Source organism: Benincasa hispida, chromosome 8 (genome assembly GCF_009727055.1).
Source record: "Benincasa hispida cultivar B227 chromosome 8, ASM972705v1, whole genome shotgun sequence".
NCBI classification, from domain to species: domain Eukaryota; kingdom Viridiplantae; phylum Streptophyta; class Magnoliopsida; order Cucurbitales; family Cucurbitaceae; genus Benincasa; species Benincasa hispida.
The window spans coordinates 47018080-47024537 of record NC_052356.1 but is presented as its reverse complement, the minus strand read 5'-3'; the positions used below and the strand labels follow the sequence as shown (position 1 = coordinate 47024537).

The 6458-nt window shown below is 30.0% G+C and overlaps 1 long non-coding RNA gene across 2 annotated transcripts; it reads left to right on the top strand.

The window, feature by feature from the left end:
- The first annotated feature begins 3495 nt into the window (after positions 1 to 3495).
- On the top strand, positions 3496 to 5582 carry LOC120084244. Of its 2 annotated transcripts, XR_005483604.1 has the most exons (6): positions 3496 to 4054; positions 4160 to 4387; positions 4472 to 4529; positions 4896 to 4934; positions 5044 to 5102; positions 5287 to 5582. It is a non-coding gene; the product is annotated as an uncharacterized LOC120084244 (long non-coding RNA). The 2 variants fall into 2 exon arrangements; XR_005483603.1 differs by having other exon boundaries at positions 3496 to 4387.
- The last annotated feature ends 876 nt before the right edge of the window (positions 5583 to 6458 follow it).

Here is a 6458-nt window from a genome sequence, read left to right as displayed (position 1 = left end):
TTTACTTGAGTTGTTTAGATGCACCAAAAATATCACCAACTTTCCTCCTAACAATGTTCAAAAAATCTAATGATCCAAAAAACCCGATCAACCTAAACCAATTTGTATGATTTGAGTTGGTTTATCAACTCTTTTCGATTGGGTTGGATTCAAACAAATGAGCATTTTATGGGTTCAGTTGGTTTATGAGTTCATCTTAAATTACCCAAATCAACCTTACCCAATCCGAACTTATTATTAATTTAAAAAAAAAAACTTTTTTTTTTATCTATGATACAATTATATATACATATATTTATTTCAGTTTTACTTTATTGGACAATTTGTTCTCAAACAACTCCTAAAAATAACATTTTGACCTTTTGGAAAGAAAAATATTATAATACAAATTGAAATTGAATTGTTAATCTTAATGCGATATACAAAAATAATCAAATAATGTTTTTTTTCATATTAACATTTTACTTATTTTTAGAAAAAAAATATTAAATAAATAACCCGAGTAACCTGAACAAACCCAATCCGAAATTTTTATGGTTGGATTGGAATGAGCTCATTATTTAATGAGGTTTGTTTGTGTTGAAGAAACTTGCAACACGAAAAATTGGGTTGAGTTTAAAAGGTACTTCAACCCAACTCAATTTAACCCACGAACACTCCTATCTCCTTCTTTCATGTTTTTGAATGAGGCCTAAATGTTTTCACATTCTGTGATAGAAATTTAAAAAAAAAAAAAAAAAAAAACTTTTTATATATTTTTAATACATCTAGATCCTGAATTTGAAATTTTATTTCAATGTAGATTTTCTTTTTTAGAAATTTTAAATGTAGAAGTATAGTAAAGAAGATAAAAACTTTGATAAACATAGAATTTACAAACTCAATTTATTTTTGTTAAATTAAAATATGATATAATACACTATAAATTATATCACATTAACATTAATAAGGAAAGGTAGATGAATCTAATACAAAATAGTACAAGTATACACAATGTCGTAATAATAATAGTGACAAAAGGGCAAACTCAAAAAATAAGCAGAACTAGAAAGATACACAGATTGGTGACCGACTAGTTTGGTACATACCTACGTTTGGGGGACAATGTACTCGTTACAAAAAATCTTCACTAATAAAGAGTTAAGCGATTATAATGAAGTACTTATCTGTTAGATATCTTCTACAATAACCCTCATACAGCCTACTTCTCTGTGTTTGACTTAGGCTCCCCAAAGCTTGAAGACCCTCTCTTATTTCTCCTCTAAGCATGACCGATGATAGATACTGGTCAACTAACTCTAATTGAAATTAAAAAACAATTTGGTAGCAAAAATTTTAAAAAAAATGAGCTGAAATATCTAGTGATAAGATTAATATTAAAATAACTTTAGTAAAACTTTTTTCAAACTAAAGTAAAATTCAACCTCATAGCAAAAATCAAAAAAACATTCAAGTTTAATAAAACATAAGAAAATCAACCGAAATAATTCTTGATAATCTTCCATATGTGCATGTACGATTACATTTACACCACTAAAATATATTCTGGTGGTGTGTATTTAATAAACATAATCATAATATTTATATCTCAAAAATACATTAATGAAGTTTATCGAAAAATCACCATATCATTTACACAACAAAAGCATATCCATGAGATGTATCGGATATGGTGAATTAAAAACCGCTTGTAGCATAAATCTCATAGTTTTATCATACTAAAAACATGCTTGATCATTATTTTAGAACCATTTTAAAATTAAAAAATACATATATTTGACATTCTTAAACATATAACTTCAACATAATCACAAACTACGCGAAATTCCACAATATTTAGCTAAATAATTAAACATCTCATAAAACAAATCACTCAGAAAATTATTATCGATCACCCTTTAAATAATAAGCTATCCCAAAACCTCATCCTTTTCTAAGGTTTCTTCTTCTTCTTTTTTCCCAATTATTTGAACATCAATCTGCATAAACAAAACACAGCCAACCTCCATTATAAATTAAAACACATAAATTGTTCCATTTCTCTTAGTCTCTACTTTTGTTAGCCTTTAATCTCTTTACAAAATAACTTTTGTTGCTTAGGAAGAAAACCCACCAAATCCAACTCCTCTGAATTTCATGATCCTTCTAATTGTTCTTTGCTTAAACTTGAAATACTTACTAATTAGGTTACGTTTTTTATCTCTAATTAAAATTGGTATAATTGCAATGAGATTTCATAAATGGATGAATTGTAATTGATATCAATCACAAACGTAATTAGATCCCTTTTGATTACATTTACTTACCAATTTTGCAAAGATAATTTAAGTACGGTTATGGTTATTTACTTTACATTGTCTTCTTATCATTATTTTTGCCTCTATCGTTTTGGGATTAATCGATAAAGATAAAGGTAAAGGTTACAGTAATCGTGATAGATTCATAATTCTTCTATTATAACAATAACAGTATCGGTAGTAACACAAATAGTGGATCTCACGGAATTTTCAAACACAAATTAGATTGAACACCATTGCATGTTTTGATTACAGATTTGAAGGTGAATCACATAGTTCATTAAAATTACGAAATACGGATAAATAACAACAAATGTAATCAAATGAGATCCAACTCTATGAACTACATCTCATTTGACATAAATGAGACATAAATTCAATATTTGATATATGGATGTGAGTGGCCCATGAGCATTCCACCTTCAAATTTTGTTTCAAGCTTCAAGTCTCATCTTATCTACTTCCTTTTTCCACAATTTTTTTCCATCCCCTTAATCACCCTTTTCTCTCTACCCACGGTTCCTCAAGGAAAAAGAACATAGTAATTAACCCCTTTCTTTTTAAAATTCTTCAACACCTCTTAATTCTATCACTTGCCACTTGCTATACTCCCAATTACCCAACACATATATACAAACAAGTGCCTCATTTTAATTTTTCCCTTTTTTTCCTTTCTTTTCAATTTTCAATTATTTATTTATTTTAATTTTTTATACATTTAAATCATTTAAGAAGACCAATATGCCCTTTTATCAATCTTTATGAATAAAAAAACTCTCTATCTTTTCCATTCACTATTACAAAATTTACATTACTTGACACTTGTAGTTTTTAATTACTTGATGTTTTATTGAAAAAAAAATGTCAAGTAATGACCTTTTAGAAAAGAAAATGTCAAGTAAAAAGGTTAAAAAAGCAGAGATTGACGGAATGTTTAAGATATTTTCACGCGAACAGTTACTTGATATGTTTTTCGTGTCAAGTAATATAAGGTCTTACTTGACATGTTTTCGTATCAAGTATAAGAAGCTCTTACTTGACATATTTTTTATGTCAAATAAAATATAAAAAATAATATTTTTTTAATCTTTATTTTTTGTTTCCCTTCCTCCCTCATTTTCATTTCCCTCTTAAATTTGATTTCCCACCTACCAAAGTTATCAAATAAAATATAAAAAATAATTAACTTATTATTTTAAATAAGTAAAAAATAATTATCAAATTAGAAAATTCCCCTTCTTCTCCCTCTCACGGCCGCAACCACCCCCCTCCCACGATAACTCTCTCTCCCTCCTCTACTTTCATCACCTTCTCGTAAACCAGCCCACTGCGACTAATTTACACCACTTCCAGTTCCTCTGGCCATCGCTCAGTGTTCGTCATCACTGCGCCGCCCTCCAACGAACGACCGACCGCGAGGATCGTTCAGTTTCGACTTTTGTGTGCACCCGTCGTTGTTGATCTCTCCATCTCTATCCAATCTCTTCTCTTTCAGACTAGTCATGTGGTTCTGTCTTACTGCACCCAATCTCAGACCTATCGTCAGTGTTTTAGGTAAGTTTTTGGTGTCTTGTATGGGTTTTTTTTGGCAAATCTTAAATACCCACTGGTCCGCGCCAGGATGCCCACCGATCAGCCACCGTACAGCGCCCACCGGTTAGTCTCCCCCATCGGATCAGTGCCAATCGCCCAGCCCAGCCTCGCACCAAATCTGGTCAGTCCTCGCGCCAGATTCGATCAATCCTCTACCAGATCCGGTCAGTCCTCCACCGAATTCGTCGTACAGTTGTGCTGCCCTTGTCAAGTAAGAGCTTCTTATAGTTTTATGAGTATTCTTGTTCCTCTTTTGTTTTTCTTTTCAGGCAAGTTGGTCGAGGCTCAAGTGAAGCGCCGATTTGAGCAAACACTTTGGACAAGTGTTTTGGATGTATTAGAATGATTTTGTGATTTGGGTTATAATGTAGCATCTTCTGTAATGATTTGCTTGTTTGAATGTATGATGATGAGATTGCTTTTGAAGTATTGGAAAGAGTTGAGTTGCTGTCAATAGGTTTGAGACCGATCTTGACAAGGTTTTGGTAAGTTTGGAGGTTAGTATTAATAGTCATTTGTTACCCATTGAAGTATTGGTCTAATAATATAGTTATTCTCACTTTTGGATGTTCAATTTATAGATTTCAAGGGATTGGAGCCACTATCCAGAAAGTTAACGATGTTTGGACATTTTGATAGGTATTAAGTCTTTGAAACTCCTTTGAAATTGTTACATAGTTGCCGAAATTTGCATTTTGTAATCATTATTATTGAACTTTTCATAGGTTGGATTACTTTGTTGTAGTTTCGAAGTGGCATTCGAATCAAGCTACAATTTGGGTAATCTATTTGAAGTTAATCCGTTATTTTGGTAAATGAAAATTTGAAGAATTGGGGTTCTAATATTCTATAGTTTTGAATGAAATTTTGTAGATAAGATTGGATTACTTTGTTGTAGTTTTGAATGAAGTTTGTAGATAAAATTGGATTACTTTGTTGTAGTTTTGAATGAAATTTGTAGATAAGATTGGGCTTCTAATATTCACTATTTTTTATTGCTTGTAGATAAGATAAGTTGTGAAAGTTGTGAAAGTTGCGCAAAAGGTATCTGCATTCTTGTATTTTAAATTTTAGCATATGCTTGATTTGTTGATAATATTCTTCCTCTTTATTATATTTTCTCAAATCTCTCCTATCTTCCTTTGTTTTGTAGTGAAAGGTAATTGTTCCACCGAGGCTAGATATGGTTAAAAGAGAATGAATAAAATCTTAGTAAGTTCCTAACTTTAAGTTGTAGATATTTTTTAAGTCTCGATTATGATATTTTTCTATTGAATAAAGTAAGCCAATCATGTACATTTTTCTTTTTGTGCGTAACTTTTTGTCATTGTTGTATCTTAACACTTATTTCTATATTTTGAAATTTGATGTAATCGTCATTTATTCTATTTTGTAGGTTGACTTGTTTAAACATGGCTTGCTTGGCTCTTAGTTCTCAATCTTTAAACTTCAAAGCTCAATGTATAGATTAAATAATGTAATTTGTTTAGAGGTTACTTATTAAACAATTTGTCACTTTTGTGTTTGTTGAAAGTTGAGTTTTATATACAAAAGCAATAGTTGAGATTTTATTTTGTGCATGTACAAGTGAAAGAGAAATATTGTTGTAATTTGTGAGGAGTGTTCTATGAAAGGTCATAGTTGAAAATATGGAATTTTTAGTGAATATATTGAGTTGATAGATTTTAAATATATAATGTTTATTTAGTTGATGTAATTGTATTGTTGGAATACAAGGTAGACAATGAAAATATCGATTGGGACATTTAATTTGAAAAAAAAAAAAGACATATACTTGACACAAACAACGTCAAGAGTTATTATATATGATACGTATCAATGTCAAGAATCAATAAACTTGACATACCACCAATGTCAAGTGTATTATCTTTCTTGATACGAAAATTGTATTAAGAAACATTTATTTTGATGTTTTTTCGAAGTCAAGTTATTACACTATACTTGACAATCGAATACTCGACGCTTTTATAAGCGTCAGATATACCATTTACTTGATATTGAAAAAACATCAAATAATCCAAGTAGTGTTTATTTATTATCCATTTTTCTCTCTTTTTTTAATAACTAGAAAAGGATAGTTGAGTCCTCTAGAGAGTTCTTCAAAACTCTCACACAACTTTTTTCGTACAACATAGAGGCTAACCCTAAAAGAAATCTAACACCTAAATAAATATGATCAGCATGCAGATAACTTTAGAAAAGGAGAAAAACTCCATTGATAAACAAGAAAAGATATTTCTAGACAAGACAATAATGCTCTTGACAAACCATGGACAAACATGAAATTTCGCATGTAAAAAAAAAAAAAAAAAATCAACCAACTTAACCATGAAATCTAATTTATAAAGAAATAACTAAACACATATGGAAATAAACATGAAATACAATCTCATTTTCATTGAATTACTCATTTTCAAATTATTGTTTTCATATCACTATCCAACACACTCTAATTGAAAGACCCACTTTTTTTATGTTATTTTTCAGAGGTAGGAATTGCCCACCTTATCAGAAATGATGAGCAACTCAATTATATAACATATCCGC